The 20,339-nt window shown below is 43.6% G+C and overlaps 1 long non-coding RNA gene across 1 annotated transcript; it reads right to left on the bottom strand.

Annotated features, from left to right (window-relative positions):
* Positions 1-9,640: 9,640 nt before the first annotated feature.
* On the bottom strand, positions 9,641-14,917 carry LOC130923802 (uncharacterized). The gene is made up of 6 exons (XR_009064784.1): positions 14,354-14,917; positions 11,668-11,983; positions 10,779-10,853; positions 10,538-10,672; positions 10,072-10,443; positions 9,641-9,977 (listed from the first exon to the last, which is right to left on the bottom strand). It is a non-coding gene; the product is annotated as an uncharacterized LOC130923802 (long non-coding RNA).
* Positions 14,918-20,339: the final 5,422 nt, after the last annotated feature.

The raw sequence follows: 20,339 nt of genomic DNA, 5'->3' as shown, positions 1-20,339 counted from the left end.
ACACGCTAAAGCTATATTGCTCTTATGCCAATGAAGCGTTTAAGATTTTATGATGGCCGTAATGACAGAGAATAAAGCAAGCACATACAGAAAAATAGCGGTGGCCATTAAATGGTGATATTATAAGCCCCACTGTTGGATTATAATTTATGGTGAATGCTTTACCATCATAAAAGCTGTCAAAGAAATCACACACACACACACAGATACAAAATAACGCGACATACTAATTGCTAGATGCAGTCGGTGCCCAATCCACTCATTAAGTTCAGCCGTTTTGACAAGGTTAGAGCCGCTATCAGACTCCATCACGTTCATTTGTAGCGTTAGCCGCTAGCGTCAGCCAGTAGAAAGCAATAGAAGCACCCTCTCATGAAATCGTGAGGAAAGCGGGTGAAAGCCTGCCTGGAGGCCGCCAAGAGTCTACTTAATGTCGGGTGAAAGTTTGGCTAAGCTCCCTTAAGCCCGACTCCATCACGTTTGCTTGTAGCATTAGCCGCTAGCGTTAGCCTACTGGGCTGCTGTTTGCTTGATTTCCTGATAACCACGTGACTTCACATGTAAACACACTGACTGCTTTCTTAAAGGGGAACGAACGTAGCCGAACAACACAGCGTCAAAGCGGGATGAAAAGACTATATTCACTTGTTTTATTAAATGACCAAATTTACCGACATGGTCAAAATTACGTCGGTCATCGTGAAGAATTTTGGTAACGGTCAATTTTTGGTAAACCGCCTGGCTCTGCGGAAAACTCATTTGGGTACAATGCAACAGGTATCTGGATCTGTCAGGACATCTGGTATTGAATGAAAGAGCTACTATTCGTCTATGTACTGCCCAAAAATTATTTATTTTCTTTATGGTACAACAGACGTTATGGCCAACACATATCAAGGGGACGCCGCGTCCCCGATTTTACTACGCAGAGTGTAAAGAGTTCATTCTTGGATAATTGTGAAAAAGTGATCATCCGGGATGGAGGATCGAGCCGCTACTCCTCCGCATTGTGAGGAGCCAGCTGAGGGGGTTCGGCCATCTGGTTTGGATGCCTCCTGAACGCTTGTCCAAAAAGAATATACAAAGAATATTTTATTTAAGGCCAAAATTGAGTTTTTAAATATTCTATTGTATTTTTCTTGGTCTAAGCTGTTTTTTTTTATTATTATTATTATTATTTTTTTTTATAAGATTGAAATGAAAACTGTTTGTGGTCTTGCGCCTGTCCTTCACCACAAAAACCGGCGTTACTTTGGAAGGGCATAGGTTTGGTCTCAACATTCGTAGGGACGATATAACAGCATAACTTGCATGTAGGTACACTTTTTGCTGGGGACGGGACATCAATTAGACCAAACAGATTGGATGAAGGGGGCAAAGGGCCACATTTCTCATGTATATGAACCTAATTAATTAATAGGCAAAATGATCAATGCAAAATAAATCCTTATCTTCTGATAATAACTTTTACGTGCATTGGTTCAGATGATACACTGTTCGATTCAAACCTTTGTTTTCAAAAAATACTAAAGAAACATTTTGAAAACTTCCTGAATAAATGTCTGGTTTTTATTAGCAAACATAAACATAATGAAAATGATTCACTTAATAATGGTAGGGTCAATTCTATCCTTACAACATATGGAACTATTGAAAGATCTAAATTCTCTATATAACTGAACATTATATCATGCAAAAAAGGTAAGGCTAATTAAAAGTTTGTGGGGACAATTTTAGCATCCTGAAAAGTTGGTAGTGTTATGTACCTACCGTCCCTATGCAAACCTACGCCCTTTTTGTAAAAGTCCTCCTTATTTTCCTTTACTTTAAAAAAAAATCTCTCCGCCTCAATGGAGAGGATTGCTTCAATTAGATCGTTCTGTGTTCTGTTTGACATGCCAGAAAACACAGTGGACGTGTCCAAATGTCTAGCTAACCTTTCATCTTTCTCAGCAAAACCATGTAATCGTTCTACATATATGCCACGTTTAGAAGAGCTTACACGCTTTCACCACGAAATGTTAACTCCTGTTTAGCTAGGATGCAGGTTGCATTAATGAGGTCTTTCAAACTCTTTCGGTTTTCTTTTACCTTAGCCTTGAGGATGCTACCGTTGAGCTTCCGCTGTTCTTCAAAGCCAAATCGATCCTTGAGCTTCCAAAAGTTTTTAAAGCAATCAGGCTTTGAATGTGAGTGGTCGAGCTCTCATGTTTGCTGAGGCTTCGTGGTAGTTTTTTAATGTCACAATATCTCGTGTTAGTCCAGACATTGGCACAAGTTGAGAAGAAAAGGCAGGGAAAGCAGCAAAGGCGATTTTTCGAAGGACAGCCACATAGCCAGTCTTTTCCGGTGTACCAGTCCGTTTGAAAAGCGCGAGTTATCTTCTGTCCCGTAGTTTGAAGCAAACCTTTTAGCTCCGGTGTTGTGTTAACCGCGTCCACTTTTAACGGAAAGTCTAGTTTCACGTACGCCCCTTTGCAGTGCGGCAGAGTACTATCTGCCGCAGCCTGTGCCTTTTCACTGCGGTTTTATTTCCCATCAGCAAAACTAAATATGTCGCTAACAAACATTAAACTTTAAGGGATAAAGACATTAGCCAGACTGTGGAAAATCAGGTCAAATAAACGTATGTGGAAACATTATAATGGCGACATGCAGATGTACGGCAACCAGCACGCTCCAATTCCATGTATCAACCCGGTTTGTTATGGATTGCGCAATCAGAGGTGAGGCTTTACTCGTTGCTGCCGCACCTCTCGTTTCATTTCTTTATTTGAACAGGAAATAGGCAAATTCAGCGATTTTGACTATAAAAATGTTTGAAATGAGTCATACATAAAGAGCAATGGACAAATATGAATAAAAAATCAATGCTATAATTACTTTTTTGTCATGATGACAGGTGAGGCAGAGCCTCCCCTGACCGCACGTCACTGAATTATGCAAAATACGCATAAGACTTTGGTGAAACTGTATTTAAACATTTTAGCAACTCGTTTAGCTCAACAAATACACTGGATGGCAATATTTAGTCACAATATACAAACTATGTCAGGAGTCTTGTATGTTGTGAAGACAACGTACAAATGAACGTAAGGCACAAATGGACCCGCACGAAAAAGGAAACTACGGCGTCCGTCGAGGGACAAATGTAGTCATTGGCTTGATAATTTAATACTCGCCATTGACACCTTGTGGTGTATTTAAATCACTACCTAACATAGTTAAAGAGTGACACTGTGGAAGTACAGCAGTGTACTCATGTGACATCGCCGCCCTGCGACATCAACAACAATGGCGAGCTACTAGTTACTTTTTTGATTTAAAATTTTGCAACTTGTATTAAAACGAAAACATTAAGAGGGGTTTTAAGATCAAATGATTATAACTCGTACTAGAATTTATCGTTTAAGAACTACATGTCTTTCTATTCGTGGTACCCTTTAAAGTGGCAGCAGGGCACTCAGAATAGGAATGTATCTATCTGCCTGCCTGTCTTTTGGCCTGCCTGCCCATCTATCTGCTTGCCTGCAGCCCTGCCCATCCTAATAACTGTTGTTCCAATTATCTGCTCAATTGCTTACCCCCAACAAAACAGTTAAAAAAAAAAAAAAAAAAAAAAAAACAGCATATATGAATGTATATGTAATATAAATAAAGTTTTTTTTTTCTGTTTTAAAGCCATTTGGGAACTTTCAATACCACAGTATGTAGTTTTGTTATACATACACTACCGTTCAAAAGTTTGGGGTCGCTTTGACCCCAGACTTTTGAACCGAATTGTACATAATGAAAAATCCCATATGATACACTATGATAGACAACTTTGAGTGTAGGCTAAAACATGATGTTCTTAGTTTTTTATCAACTTCAGCTTTGGTGACAAAGCATTACATTTTATTATTATTATTTTAACTTTACTTTCTGCCCAACGGCACTCACAGGGGGAATAAACAATACGCTTAGTCCCGTGTTTGGGTTGTATTTAGAAAAGAAACCAGCAATCTAGTTAAAATACATGAACAAAACCAAAAACTGCGAGCACGACGCAATTCAGACATTGTTATAAAGTACGTTGTTTCCATCTCGTGGTCAAATATCAAAAGCGCAACCAACGTTTTATTTCAGGTGCGATCGTAACGTTGTTCATCTCCCGTTGTCCTATGGCTCAAAAATTACGCACCCTACGAAATTAAAATGTTAAATCCAAATCTGTTTTTTTAATGATTTGTTTTTTAAATGATGAAACAACATGTTATTTATCAATCGAACCCTTTTTTATTTAACCATGTATCCACACATGACAAAAAGTCATTCACCAATGAAAATGACTCTTTATTTAATATCAACGTTATTATGATTATTATACCACATTAGATATGTGCAAGATAATATAAATTTAACATCACAAACAATAAAATATTGTCGAAATGATAATAACAAAAAAAGTGTAGAACATTCTACTTGTGACGATTTGGCTCAGACGTGCTGATCACTACAGCGGCTCTGGTTAGAGAGCACAGGAAGATGAAAACAAATTATTTTGTGGGGCTCATGTGCAGGTGTGCATACATGTACACACATTTAGTATCTGGTAAATAACGTAGACTACAGAAATATAGTCAACATTCACTGACCTCTTAATGTGTTAGTTTATTAAACATTAAACAACATCATTTTAACTATAAACCAACTTCAGTGAACATTTGCACGCCATCTCCCTTCAAACCACTACATTCACTGTTGACACATTCATTTGTTTTGATATGATGCTAACAGTAGGGAGACCATATATTGATTCCCCCAAAAAGAGAACACTTGGCCCGGCCTTGAGTCACTTGAATTTTACTCGATGTTCACTCAAAGATGCCTATATAACGTTAATATATGGCGGAAAACACAGACAAGACTGAAAAAGCAGTTTCTGCTCTTGCACCCTTCTTTAAAATAAACTGTAGCATTTTGAGCCAAAAGAACCGATGTGTTTGATAGAACAATATGTCTATATGCTGCCATAGCAGATTCATGGTGCATTAAGCCCCCGAACTATTTTTAGTTGGTCCGTTTTACCCTGGAAACCCCCGTTTACAGACGTCGCGCAACCGTTTTTGTTTCTGCCAAGCCATAAAAAGAAAGTAATTATATTTATTATCCAAAATGTCTGCCATTTTGAGTTTAGAATCATTAAACTGTGTCTAATATTTCGTTTAAGAAAAACGACTTAAAAAAAATATTTTTAATTTTTTATTATCTTAATATTATTATTGAATATATTTATTTTAATTTTGAATCATTTTTAAACATGACATATTTTAAACTTTTAATTACATTACGTCACAATGAAAACAATTGGCGTCTGTAAATAAGTCACAGATATCTACCTCATAACTATCGCTTAACTGTATTTGTTTGTTACTGTCGCATTTTCCCCGTTATGTTAGATGATTCATAATCGATCCAAACAAAGAAAATTAGGGGGGGGGGGGGGACGTTTAAAAGGGTAAATATATGAAAAAGAAAATCTCGACTACTCCTTGATGTCCGTGATTTCTGCGTGGCGATTCTTGTTATATTACCATGTTTTACCCATAAAATCCGCCAAAAAAACAGCTGTGGCCATTCACAGCTCTGTCTTGACACTTGGTGATACATGCTACATGGAGTTTTCGGATCGATAAATGAAAGTACACGATAAGATCTCGTTAAAGTCATGGCGTCTGTAATTCTGCTGTCGCGTTCTCTCACCTCCAGATAGGCTTCCGCTGTTTAAAAAAAAAAAAAAATTTTTTTTTTTTTTAAAATGGCCACCTGTTCAAATTTTTTCTTCCCCCAGAAAATTGAGATTTTAAGCTTTCCAATGATGTATCACACATGCATATAGGTCAATTTTGAAATTTGGCCAAATTGGGGGTCTCGGAGCAGAACTTCAAGTCATCTGAGTGTTTTGCGCCATATTTATAATGTGCCTCCTCCGTTTGGATAGAAAAAAAAAATAGTTTTATTAAAATATATTTTAAATATATAATATACTGTATATATATCTACTGTACAGTATATGTTATACAACCAAAGAAAATTTCAAATTCTCAGAGGTTACTCGAGAGGCTTCATTCTTCCTAAAGAAAGAAAGAAGAAAAAAAAAAAAAAGCAGACAATAAATATGCAAAAAAGAAAAAAAAAAAGAATGAATAATGATGAAAGAAAAATATATATATATATAATGCAGATCCATGGACCCGGTTTTCTGACGGGCCGCCTCGTCCTGCTCGGCGTAGCTCTTGGGGCAGTAGGAAGCCATGCGTTCCAGGTTGGTGGCAGCTACTGCCATCTGGAATTTGTCGTAGATGTAGATCAGAGGCAGCGAGTCCACGTCCTGCCACTGGTGGTTGTCGGTGTTGTGGCGGGTGGTGACAGTCTTTAGCCTGTCGTCTTTGCCCATCTCCAGGGGCGTTCGCGCTGTCACACAGACGTAGCGGTCCTCAGAGCTTGCCGCGTAGACGTTGCACACGATCTTTGGCGCCGACTCCAGGTTGTGTCACTTGTCTATTTTCATTATTTTGGTAGACCTCTGACTCCATGAGAGTCAAATGCGTTGTCATCTATTGATGGAGCTGGTTTATGGTCATCTGGAGTTCTATCAAACACTGAACATCCAAGAGTATCGGTGCTCGGTTAAGCATGCTCGTTCTCCTTGCTTGCTTGTGATGTTAAACCACGATGTTTCTGCATACCGCTGTAGTCTTCTTTGACGTTGATAGTATTTGGACACTGATGAAGAAGAGATGTGCGTCCGTTTGATAGTATATTTGCCTTGTATACATTTACATCCGAAGGCTTGTGGACTGTTCCTAGGCACACATCTCCAACGATGACCCACCCCAGGTCCAGCCGTTGTGCATAAGGAGCATTATTTGGTCCGTTGATCTGTTCTCTTACTTTGTGCACTCTTAAGATGTCTCTTCCTAAAAGCAGAAGAATGGGAGCGTCGTGATCGACAGGATACAGTTTGTTGGCAATTGGCTGTAAGTGAGCGTGGTGGAGTGCAATATTTGGAGATGGAATTTCAGTCCTGTCGTCTGGTACCATCTCACACTCGATTAAAGTGGGCAAAGGAAGTTGTGATTTCCCATCCATAGCCTCCAGTATGAAATTCGATGCTCGTCGACCTGCTGTCTCTTGTATACCTGAGCATGTTTTCAGTGTGTATGGCATCATCTGAGAGTTTACACTGAAAATTTCAAAGAATTCAGTCTTAGCAAGAGACTTGTTGCTCTGTTCGTCCAACACAGCATACACTTTAACAGCTTTCTCTCGTTGACCAGCTTCACTAAGCAGATCTTGGAACATGAACGTGAGCCATTTTCGCTTCCACAAATCTTCGTACACATGGAGTTGACTGAGGATGATGAGCTTTCACTTTGCTCCCCGCTGTCGTCTTTGTTGGTTGTAGTCTGGTGTGTAGCTTCAGCCGGTGGACCAGGGTGCAGAGCTGATATGTGTCTTTCACTATTACACTCAATATGTTAGGGTGCGCTGGGAAGTGGACCCCAAAGCAGACAAGGGTGGCTGTGGTGATTTTCAAAAGTTTATTTGAGCACAAGTCGCAGCACCGCACGTGCACTTGGCGTGTAGCTGGCAGGTGTTGACAGGAGCTCAATCAGGCGTCGGTACAATTCAGGGAGCAGGCACGGGGAATCCTGGGACGGAACAAGAGGTCTGATTAGCCGGGTAAGAATTAATGTGGTAAATACCTGAATGCTGGACTTCACTGACGGGATTACTGAAAGTTTGGTCTGGCGACGAGCGGCAACGACGAGCTGGCTTATAAAGGCGGCTGATTTCGATGGCTTGCAGCTGTCGGCGTCTACGCCCGTCTGGTCTCCCAGCCTGCAATCAAGGAGCCCTAACACAATACACTTTACAACCACCTTACAGTCTTTTGGGGCCTCCTCCCACGTGAAGTGCAATCGAACTCTGGCGACACCTGCATGCAACGTTGACGCCCTGGGTCAAACATTAGGGTCAAGGGTCAAAGGTCAGGAGCGATGCGGCCTCTGTCTTCAAATTGCAAAAAGTTGACTGATTTGTAGCATTCTGCCCTACTGTTAAAGACGCTCTCTCTGATTGGTCATCAGTCCAGAGTGTGGGGTGGTACCCCAACCCTGCTCTGATTGGCCAGTTCTTCCGGTCTGCAATCTGTGACCGAACCCACTCGGATTGAACATCCCCTCCAGGGTGGCAGCTATGAGTTTTTTGTAAAACAGTTTATGAATGAGTTGAAAGTGTATTTAAACAATGAGCACTAATTCCAGTTACTTACTGCACTTTAGGCCCACATAGTCTAGTCAAATCATTTTCTCCATCTTGTTTTGCGCGTTAAAGACTAACAGATGAATGTGAGATTATCCCACTTACTTACTTCAGTAAATATTGCCATTTGTTCTTATTAAGCACATACATCTAAACGTTGGTCATTTTTTACCTAAATCAAGAAAAATCTGCTTTCAAATAATGTTTTGAACCATATTTATTCTGGAATTAAGAATATTTATAACATTTCAAAGCTTTTTAAATTTATTTTAAGGAGGTGTGTTTTTGGCCAATGTAAAAGAATCCTAAATGCCTTTGTTAGGTGAATTTTCCCCCGCAGAATATATAAAATACGTATACACAGATGAGCTCATTCATTCATATTTTAGGTCCATTTGTGTGTTGTCTTTTCTGTGGTAGTTGCAGGCGGTTGAATACGGCTGTTTGAATGTTAGAATAGAATAGGCTCTGTCATTCAAATAGTACAATGACATTAAAAATAGCAACACCCTATTAGTGCATCACACAATAAATTAATGTCAATAGTACATAAATAAATAATATACACTAGTACTACCTAAAAATAAATTTAAGTGTACGAAGGAGGTAGTGTTGATGTTAAAATAAATAAAATGATAGCCGACTCCTGAACTAGGCCAATAGCAAACTGCAATATGCAAGTGTTAATCAGATATACAAGTGTTAAGAAACTAGTATTCCATTAGAAGTAAGTTACTAGGTTTTAAATTTTCATTCACGATGTCATTCTGCCCAACAGGTAACAAGTTAACTCTGGGTGGCCTTGGCATCTTTCCATTCTGCAGGGTGGTTGAGCATCTGTTCAGAGGCTGCGGGAGGGCGGGACCAAAGTTCGACGTTGTTTCCTTCAAGTGGCGTCGTGGTCCGAAGCGCAGCATTATAGATTTCTTCATTACTGTTTTAGCTGTTGTGTTGTCTTGGCCTATTTTTTCCCCACTTTCAATTATGGGCATTTGGACTTTTCCCAATTTCTGTATGCCTTAAATGTATTTGTTATTACACTCAAATTCCAGTTTTTTTTTTCTTGTATTTAAATAAAGGAGATATAGTACACAGTAAAAGTTAAGCAGCCTGTATTGAGTCTTAAATAAGTTTAATGATAAGCAAGTGTTTTGCAGATATTGACGTGTTGAGAAATAAGGACTAGGTTTTTAATTTTCTGTGAGCACTCATTGGGAAAGTGCACAATATACAGGACTATATGCTATGCCGAGCAATATGGTTATTTGTGTGTGTAAAAAGAAGTAGCTGAGACATGAAGTACATCTCAATATGTTTTATTTTACAAGGTCATTGACCGCCTCCTTAAAATTTACAAAGTTTTCAAAAGACCTGCCAGAAAGTCCTTTGGACGTGGACGCCTTGACCATGTAGGTCTTTTTTTTTTTTTTTTTTTATCAATATTTTTTGTGACCCTGTGCAGATTGGGCAAAAAGCGCACAGGCGCGTAGTATTTTACATTGCCAGTCTTCATCATCACCTTGTGGTGGTGGTGCTTGTTGTTGTGCTGCTGCTACTGCTGCTGAAGATGGTGTATTTGCTACAGCAGGTCATGTTGATAATGCTGCTAATGCTGATGCACAAGCTGACGTGAGGGGCGTAGCTGGTGCAACTTTGCCTTTAGCTTGCTACAGAACAAAAAATAAATATCACGGGTAAGCCCTGAAATGCATTAAAACACTGGCAAAGGAAATTATGTTATTTTTTTATCGACCTACTGACCTCCTCCTCCTTTGTGAGGATGTACAGTCGAAATCGCTTAACGTGACATTGATGTCCTACTCTGTCATCAGTAGCCACTGACGCACGAAGCAGAAGGCTTCCTGGACCATCTTCCATTCTTCTGCGCTTTTGGCGAGATCGTTACGGAAGAACTTGGAGAGGTCATAAAACTGCCACATCTCCTCGAACGTGAAGGACCGGAAGCTGCCATGCCCGCAGATGGCCCGGTCGATGTTCTGCTCCAAGTGGCATGACACCGGAGGGAACATATCCACGTAGCGTAGAAGCTGCTCCTTCAGCCACCACTCCCCAGTTTTGGTGTCGCACCTTCCCATCTGTCGTCGCCTCTCCTTCACGTGGCTATCGAGGAGACTTTTTAAGAGAGCATGCAGTAGTTGTTTTAAACTGATTTTTTTATTTTCTTTTGGGTAACAAAGACACACATCAATTTCTTATTTATACTCACTACTTGACATAGCAGACATCTTCCTCCATAAGCCACAGAAGGTCTTGCCTTTGTATTTCCCAAAGGTCACCGTGAGCTGGCCAAGGATCTGCTGGTCTGTTGGAGCTGCGGTGACGGCATGGCAGTTTTTCCTAGCTGTCAGGCGTAAAAAAACATCAGACAAGAAGAAATAATGTAGTTCAATTCATTTTTTAAATGAAGGAGATGTTGTTGTTTTTTTAAAAGGCATCCAGAACAATACCTTGTTTGTACATGTACTTCTCAGGCGCAGTTTAGGCAGCAAAGCATGGTGGCCGGTCATCGCTTCTGATGTACACTGAGAAACACAAAGGCAAGTGTCAACACAAAAAAGCAGGACATGACACGGAGGAAAAATTCTAGATGATAGTAATAATAAAATTGCATTTTTGTTGGTTGTGAAGACGATGCCTCCATTCCTAGCTGGCAATTAGAAAAACAAAAATGACGATGTTCAGAGATGCTAAAATGTTGAGAGGGGTGTCTTGAGTTCATCTAATTCCCAAATTCCAAATAAAAACGAACTTATTGGGGAAAGTGCAAAATTGGCCCACTTACAAAATGATGACGTCTATGTAGTACAGTATGTAGAAAGTGACCTTATCCAACATTGGGGCTTCTTCCCCTTCACATGGAAGAATCATGTTTATGGGTATGGTTCCCTTTTAAGATCTTATACTTCTGACAAACATTTCCGATGACCCTTTCAACATGGATTCTCAAATGTGCTGACAGCGGCTTTTTGTAAATGCTGGGAGTTTGACATCTGAACACTACATGCCCACACATTCTTGTATGTCAAAACCTCTGTCAGCCAAGACATTGTCCCCAGGTAACAAATATTTAAAAAACAAAAAAATCACTGTTCAGGGTTATATGTTTGTCACTTGTACGCCCTCCCCAGCCTTTTGATAAGAAACAAATGGCTCCCTTGGGTGTAATACATATTAAATACTTCATAGTGTGGTGGTGCTTGTAGCTGGAAAACATTTGGGCACGTGCTTTCAGATTTGATGAGTTTTCTGTGAAAATTTCAAAACGGTCAATAATCACAGTCTGTGTCACATCCTGATTGGTGTTGTGCGTCTCATCCTCCGTGATTAGCTGATCACCTTTTTCTCCAGCTTCATGTGTCCCCTCTTCAGTCTGTAGCTGACCACTTTCTTCTCCAGCGTCAGGTGTCCCTTCCTCATTCTGTTGGTGACTGTTTATTTCACCAGGCTCAGATGGTCCCTCCTTGGTCTGCAGCTCTTCAATGTTTGCATCCTGCTGGACCCCCATCTCTGGTGCTTGCAGTGTCTCTTTCCGTAGCTGCTCACGTTCGTCTTGCAGAGCGTGCAGTGTTTGTCGGTGTAACAGATGTGTGTCCCAGATGTAGGGGTGGTGCCCAGTCTGGGTCAGTCTCCCTCATTTCATAAGCTGGTTCACCTGCAATCACAGGTTTTATTTAGAAAGCTAGGCAAGATTGGATATTTCCATGGCATTTCACTTTCGTAAACACTTAATCAGACATGCTACCATCCCATCAGATCATCAGAATTTATAAATCAAGCCGGATGCAACGGACAGGACGTGAAAAGTGGACATGTCCGGGCAAAGAGGACGTTTGGTCATCCAAGCAAACAGTCATGGCCGATAAAAACTAGATCACGATTGTGTACGATCGGGGAAAAAAACGGACCCAAGAAGACATCATCACAACTGTTTCTCCACCAAGCATTGTGAGGAATGTTCACAGTCTATGTGCAGCGACATTAATTCACTTTACAACGCATACTCACATCATCAATGAAGGAGCCGACGTACACTGCTGGCCAAAAGTATTGGCACCCATGCAATTCTGTCAGTTAATGCTCAATTTCTCCCAGAAAATGATTGCAATTACAAATGCTTTGTTAGTACTGCTTTGTCATGTACGTGTACAATCATTTAGTTTATTTTTTTTTTGTCTGTGAATTTCAATCTGTTTGTCACTAGTAAACATACACTCCATTTGAACAAGGAGGGGGACAGCGAATACGTTCGTTCGCTTCCAGCCCTTCCAGTTCAAATGGAGTGGAGGTTTAAGTGCTGTCAATGGCAACACTTGGTCACTTTTCAGTTTTAGTCGATTTCAGCGACGCCGTTGGACAAAAGCGGTGGTGTTTTGCCTTAAGGCAGACACACACCCAAATAGTGCTGTAAAATCACGATGGTCGCCTGCAGATGGATAAAACATTTGTTTCCAGCGGCTGTGTGAAGGATTAAAAGTAACAAGGTAATGAATCCAGTTGTGGCTAAACAATAGGATTGGATCAAGGCCGGCCCAGCCTATACGCAGACTATGCAGCTGCTTAGGGCCCCTGACCACTCGGGGGCGGGGCCCCAATCTGGAAACCTCATTTTATAGGTTGTTAATAGGGCATCGTGAATAATGTGGGGCGCATTGCCGTTGATCCATGCAAACATCCATTTTCTTGTCATTACAATCTGGCAACCTGGGGAGTGACGTTAAACCTGCTTTGCGATGATTGGTGCTCAAACTTGCTTGGAAAATAGATGCACGGATATGTGGAAGAGAATTTATCCCTCTGGAGCAGAGAAAGGAAAGAAGAAAATCGTAGAAGAAAAGAAACAACAGTATAGTGCTGCAACGATTAATCGATGAACTCGAGTATTCGATTAGAAAAAACATTCGAATTAAATGTTGTTGCTTTGAGTATTTGTTTAATGAAAGTGGCATTGTAATGGTTTATTTTGAAATTGTTTGCATTTACTTTTATTGATTAGGGTGGATGCACTGCCCTCTGGTCTGCCTCTTTTTACATGGCTGAATCCAACTGCTCCCTGTTAAGACCAACGTGAGCTAAGTTTTTGTTTGAGCTAATGTTTTTTTAATGTATTCATAATTTAGTTTATAGGTATATTTAGCCGTTTTTTGTGGGAATATGTGTCTGAATCATTTGTTAAGAGCATTGTGAAAAAAACTTCAGCATTTTATAGCATTTAAGCTAGCTGACTTTTTCTATGCAAGTTAGCCAATTGTTCTTTTGTTGTACATAGATCCTCATTAAAAAAAAAAAATAATAATTATACTCTTTGAGGCTGAGCTCAGGTATTTTAATTTTTCATGTTTCTAATCCGATTACTCGAATATTCCAACTGACTGGTCCATCAATTAATCGATTACTAAAATATTCTATAGCTGCAGCCCTACAACAGTATCGCGGTAATTGAGCATGTTGTTTATGTTGTTGTTGTTGTTGTTGTTGTTGTGCAAGACACTCCGACTTGAACGCTGTTGTCAGCTGAGCTTGTCAATATGTCGTACTGGTAATTGCCATTAGCTGCAGGGCAAAAGCCTGGAGCGAATCAAGTAAAGCGGAGCAAGCTGTCACCTGTCGGCAACGGCAAATGTACGGCTTCCGCTGATTGTAGTAAAACGAAATATTGGCATAATATGCATTTGGACTGGAGAGCGTAGATATAGTCATTTCATTTATATCGGACATTATTATCAAGTAGTATACCAATCAGAAAAAGGTTTGGCGCCATCTACTGTAAGTACTGACAATCATTTGGGGTGAGAAGTTTGAAGTATGCAGTGCAACAAAATCTGATTAATATACAAAATGTGGACGTATGGGTTGGATTGCATGTATGGGTTTCACAGTACTCTGTGACGAAATGGTGGGCCAAAAATATGGGCCCCTTGGCATTTTGCTTAGGGCCCCCAAGTGGCCTGGGCCGGCCCTGCGTGCAAGTGCATCCAATCCACGGGGGACAGACGAGATGGCAGCCCAGACTCAGCAACCTCACCTGCACCTGGCCGAGCTCACAGCCGCCCAGTTCATCGACATCTGGAAACACTTTGACGTGGATGGTCAGTGACTTTTGCTCTTTTTTTTTTCCCTTCCATCAGAAGTTCATTTCTTAAAAAGAGAAAATGTGTTAACTATTAAACATTCATTTTCTTGACTTGGAGTGAAAGATTTTGCAATTTTAATCCTATATAGGGCACTCATTTTTACACAACGTTTGGTTGCCATTGACGGCACCAGACGTCCATATCCATTTTGGCTAGGAGAGGCTAGCAGCGAATGACTACTGCCAACCCTTCCAGTCAAAATGAATTGGATGTCTAGTGTCGCCACTGACACTGAAAGATGAGCATTCACAACCATTCTTTCCAGTTTAAACGAGTTGGATGTCTACAGCTGTCAATAGCAGGCAATGAGTAAAATACTAAGAAGAACAAAAAGATCGACTTTGGAGTCTTATTGGAGATCATAACACATCCATCCATCCATCCATTATCTTCCGCTTGTTCCAGGGTCGGGTCGCGGGGGCAGCAGCTTTAACAGGGAAGCCCAGACTTCCCTCTCCCCAGCCACTTCAACCAGCTCCTCCGGCGGGATCCCAAGGCGTTCCCAGGCCAGCCGAGAGACATAGTCTCTCCAGCATGTCCTGGGTCGTCCCCGGGGCCTCCCGCCGGTGGGACATACCCGGAACACCTCTCCAGGGAGGCGTCCGGGAGGCATCCGGACCAGATGCCCGAGCCACCTCAGCTGGCTCCTCTCTACGCGGAGGAGTAGCAGCTCGACGCCGAGTCCCTCCCGGATGACCGAGCTTCTCACCCTACCTCTAAGGGAGAGCCCGGACACCCTGCGGAGGAAACTCATTTCGGCCGCTTGTATCCGGGATCTTGTTCTTTCGGTCACGACCCAAAGCTCGTGACCATAGGTGAGGGTAGGAACGTAGATCGACTGGTAAATCGAGAGCTTTGCCTTTCGGCTCAGCTCCTTCTTCACCACTACGGACCGGTGCAGAGTCCGCATTACTGCAGACGCCGCACCGATTCGCCTGTCGATCTCCCGCTCCCTCCTACCGTCACTCGTGAACAAGACCCCAAGATACTTGAACTCCTCCACTTGGGGCAGTATCTCATCCCCGACCCGGAGAGGGCACTCCACCCTTTTCCGACTGAGGACCTTGGTCTCGGATTTGGAGGTGCTGATCTTCATCCCAACTGCTTCACACTCAGCTGCGAACCGCTCCAGTGAGAGTTGGAGGTCACGGCTTGATGAAGCCAACAGCACTAAATCATCTGCAAAAAGCAGAGATTCAATGCTGAGGTCACCAAACCGGACCCCCTCAACGCTTCGGCTGCGCCTAGAAATTCTGTCCATAAAAATTATGAACAAAATCGGTGACAAAGGGCAGCCTTGGCGGAGTCCAACCCTCACTGGGAACGAATTCGACTTACTGCCGACAATGCGGACCAAACTCTGACACCGGTCGTACAGGGACCGAACAGCCCTTACCAAGGGGCTCGGTACCCCGTACTCCCGGAGCACCCCCCACAGGACTCCCCGAGGCACACGGTCGAACGCCTTCTCCAGATCCACAAAACACATGTAGACTGATCGGGCGAACTCCCATGCACCCTCGAGGACCCTGCCGAGGGTGTAGAGCTGGTCCACTGTTCCACGGCCGGGACGAAAACCACACTGCTCCTCCTGAATCCGAGATTCGGCTTCTCGGCAGACTCTCCTCTCCAGCACCCCTGAATAGACTTTACCAGGGAGGCTGAGGAGTGTGATCCCTCTATGATTGGAACACACCCTCCGGTCCCCCTTCTTAAAAAGGGGGACCACCACCCCGGTCTGCCAATCCAAAGGCACTGTCCCCGATGTCCACGCGATGTTGTAGAGACGTGTCAGCCACGACACCCCTACAACATCCAGAGCCTTCAGGAACTCCGGGCGGATCTCATCTACCCCCGGAGCCTTGCCACCGAGGAGCTTTCCAACCGCCTCAGTGACTTCAACCCCAGAGATCGAAGAGCCCACTACGGAGTCCCCAGACTCTGCTTCCTCAAAGGAAGGCGTGTCGGTGGAATTGAGGAGGGCCTCGAAGTATTCTCCCCACCGGCTCACGACGTCCCGAGTGGAGGTCAGCAGTACACCATCTTCACTATACACAGTGTTAATGGTGCACTGCTTTCCCCTCCTCAGGCGCCGGATGGTGGACCAGAATTTCCTCGAAGCCGTCCGGAAGTCGTTTTCCATGGCCTCGCCGAACTCCTCCCATGTCCGGGTTTTTGCCTCGGCGACCGCCGAAGCCGCAGTCCGCTTGGCCAGCCGGTACCTGTCAGCTGCCTCCGGAGTCCCACAGGCCAAAAAGGCCCGATAGGCCTCCTTCTTCAGCTTGACGGCATCCCTTACCGCTGGTGTCCACCAGCGGGTTCGGGGATTGCCGCCACGACAGGCACCAACCACCTTACGGCCACAGCTCTGATCAGCCGCCTCAACAATGGAGGTGCGGAACATGGCCCACTCGGACTCAATGTTCCCCACCTCCCCCGGGACAAGGGAGAAGTTCTGCTGGAGGTGGGTGTTGAAACTCTTTCTGACAGGGGATTCTGCCAGACGTTCCCAGCAGACCCTCACAATACGTTTGGGCCTGCCAGGTCTGGCCAGCATCTTCCCCCGCCATCGGAGCCAACACACCACCAGGTGGTGATCAGTTGACAGCTCCGCCCCTCTCTTCACCCGAGTGTCCAAAACATGCGGCCGCAAGTCCGATGACACGATTACGAAGTCGATCATCGAACTGCGGCCTAGGGTGTCCTGGTGCCAAGTGCACATATGGACACCCCTATGTTTGAACATGGTGTTCGTTATAGACAAACCGTGACGAGCACAGAAGTCCAATATCAGAACACCACTTGGGTTCTGATCGGGGGGGCCGTTCCTCCCAATCACGCCCCTGCAGGTCTCACTGTCATTGCCCACGTGAGCGTTGAAGTCCCCCAGTAGAATGAGGGAGTCCCCAGAGGGGGCGCTCTCTAGCACACCCTCCAAGGACTCCAAAAAGGGTGGGTATTCTGAACTGCTGTTCGGTGCATAAGCGCAAACAACAGTAAGAACCCGTCCCCCCACACGAAGGCGGAGGGAGGCTACCCTCTCGTCTACCGGGGTAAACTCCAACGTACAGGCGCCAAGCCGGGGGGCAATAAGTATGCCCACACCTGCCCTGCGCCTCTCACCATGGGCAACTCCAGAGTGGAAGAGAGTCCAACCCCTCTCGAGAGGATTGGTACCAGAACCCAAGCTGTGTGTGGAGGAGAGTCCGACTATATCTAGTCGGAACTAGTCGGAGAGGTGACATTCCATGTCCCAAGAGTTAGCTTCAGCAGCTGGGGGTCGGACCGCCAAGGCCCCCGCCTTTGGCTGCCGCCCAACTCCCTACGCACCCGACCCCTTTGGCCCCTCCCACAGGTGGTGAGCCCATGGGAAGGGGAACCCACGTTGCCTTTTCGGGCTGAGCACGGCCGGGCCCCATGGGGACAGCCCCGGCCACCAGACGCTTGCCTTCGAGCCCCACCTCCAGGCCTGGCTCCAGAGGGGGGGCCCGGTAACCCGCGTCCGGGCGAGGGAAACTGGGGTTCATTAATGTTGCTCATCATAAGGGGTCTTTTTGAGCCATACTTTGTCTGGCCTCTCACCTAGGACCTGTTTGCCATTGGTGACCCAACCAGGGGCTTAAAGCCCCAGACAACATAGCTACTAGGATCATTGAGACACGCAAACCCCTCCACCACGATAAGGTGATGACTCACGGGGGGGGGGAGATCATAACCACAGTGTGTAAATAAATGACATTTTTGATCTATAAAATTAGTTGATTTCATGTGCTCGTTAGTAGGTCAGAATAAGGTTGGATATCGGCCAACTGTTGTAGTCGCACCTCCCGTTTTCATGGGATTACCTTCTCATGTCATTCAAACCCCCCTCTGACCTCTGTTAAACCAAACCAGTCTTATTCCGAGCCAGTATTAACTCTCACCACAACAGCTTTCTGCTTGCATATATTGTAGGTGGTAAATGCTGGAGAGGACTGCAAGACGTTCCTAATGTTGTTGTGAATTTGGTGATAAGACTTGGCTCAATTTGCTATGGTCAACGATGAGTTGAATCAAGAGCCAATGGACACGCATTGGACCCACTGGCAATTCCAATTTTGTGTTAAGACAAGATTAACACACAGAGCTGCCTCTGAATGATCGTGTTTTTGTGTCATTGACGGCGACAAATGTCCAGTCCATTTGCTAATGGTGAAGTGATAGTCAAATAGCAAAAATAGTGGCGCTTCGATGTACGAGTGACCAGACTCAAGTGTTTTTCGAGGTCTGACCTGAGGTGGTTAAAAGCAAAAGTAGTTATCCAAAACATTCCTCAAGTACAAGTAAAAAATATTCGTTGAAAAGAATACTCTAGTAAGGAGTAACTTTGTCAGTAACTGCTTACAATGTCTTATGAAAAAAAAAAATAATAATAATGTTATATATTTTTTTCTCAGCACAACTTCATCTACTAGTAGATGAACTGTCATTACATTACTGTACTATAACCTATCCGGCCAAAAAGATGACACACAAACCCTCAAATTCAGACCAGAACAACACGATGAAACATCACCCAGAGCATGAGTGCCCTCTAGCGGAGAACAAACATTGTTACCGCTACTTATAACGTATAATGGAGTCAGGTGGTTATTGTTGCGACGTCTCATTGGTACAACTGAGACGGCCACTGTCGGCACCTCTGGCGAGAATAAAGTCAATATGTACAATAAAGACGAAAAATGTAATGACTCTAGTGTAGCCCAAAGTAGTGGCGTAAGAGTTGTGTTTCATCACAAATCTACTCAAGTCAAAGTAAAAAGTATCGCGTGGTAAAACCATAAGGTGGAGTTTGACTTTTCTGGCAAGAGGGGCCAAAAATGTTGATGACCCCGAAACGCAGTGTCAGCAATAAAATCAACTTACACGATATATGCTCCGATAGTAGCTTAGCCCATGCTCGTACATACAGGCACCCCAGCTGTGTGTGTGTCTGCGTGTGTGAGCGTGTGCGTTTTTCTGTCTTACCTCGTGGAGAAGTAGACGCCACATCTGTTTTGGCTATTTCCAGCCAGGAACATAATTTATAATAATACGTTGAAAATGAACTTTTTTTTTTTTTACCTTGTTTCCATTTTTGGGGGTTAACGTCTGAAGTGGAGCCAACTGAAATTCCGCTCACCATTTTGGCGATGCTCTCCGGTGTTTCATGGTCCACATCTTCAGTTCTTGGTTCTCGCTCAGTAGTTGTTGTCGCTTTTGAAAGCTTAGGTTTGAAAAAATGATGTATATCCATCTTGCCTCTTCTGACCTCAAGTGTTTTTTTGGGGGGGCTTAGCAAAGCAAATGACCGTCTCTAAGGTGCTAGTTGTCAGGGAGCGCGGGCGGGCAAGGTGGACCCAAATGCAGGGAAATGTAGGCGAGGCAGATGAATGGTGCAAAAATGATTTAATTAAAGCCAACGAAAAACAAAGTACAAACAAAGGCTGTGATAATCCAAAGAAGGCACTGAGGCAAACAAAAACTGTCACTAACAAAAGACTGCTTTTCAAAAACTCACTTGGAACACAAGGGCTTGGATAGGCGTGAATACTGCTGATGAGAACCTGACATGGACTTTGACGTTGACATAGACACTTACATTGACAATGACGCAACAAGGACTGAAAAGAAACTGGGTGCTTTTATACACACACACATGCAGACAAGGGGTAACGAGACAACGAGGAACAGCTAGGTAATACAGGAGGACTCACTATGTGCAGGCACGACAGGTGAAATCACAGAGACAAGTCACACCCCCGTCTCATCTGGCTAGATGGACCTCTTCTTGTTCCTTTACTCCAATGTATCTTTACGGACTGTAACTTCGCCTGCTAATTCCAGTCCTGGTGCTTC

This window comes from Corythoichthys intestinalis, chromosome 1 (assembly GCF_030265065.1).
Source record: "Corythoichthys intestinalis isolate RoL2023-P3 chromosome 1, ASM3026506v1, whole genome shotgun sequence".
NCBI classification, from domain to species: Eukaryota; Metazoa; Chordata; class Actinopteri; order Syngnathiformes; family Syngnathidae; genus Corythoichthys; species Corythoichthys intestinalis.
Note: the sequence above shows the minus strand (reverse complement) of the source record. Positions and strands in the feature narration are given on the sequence as shown.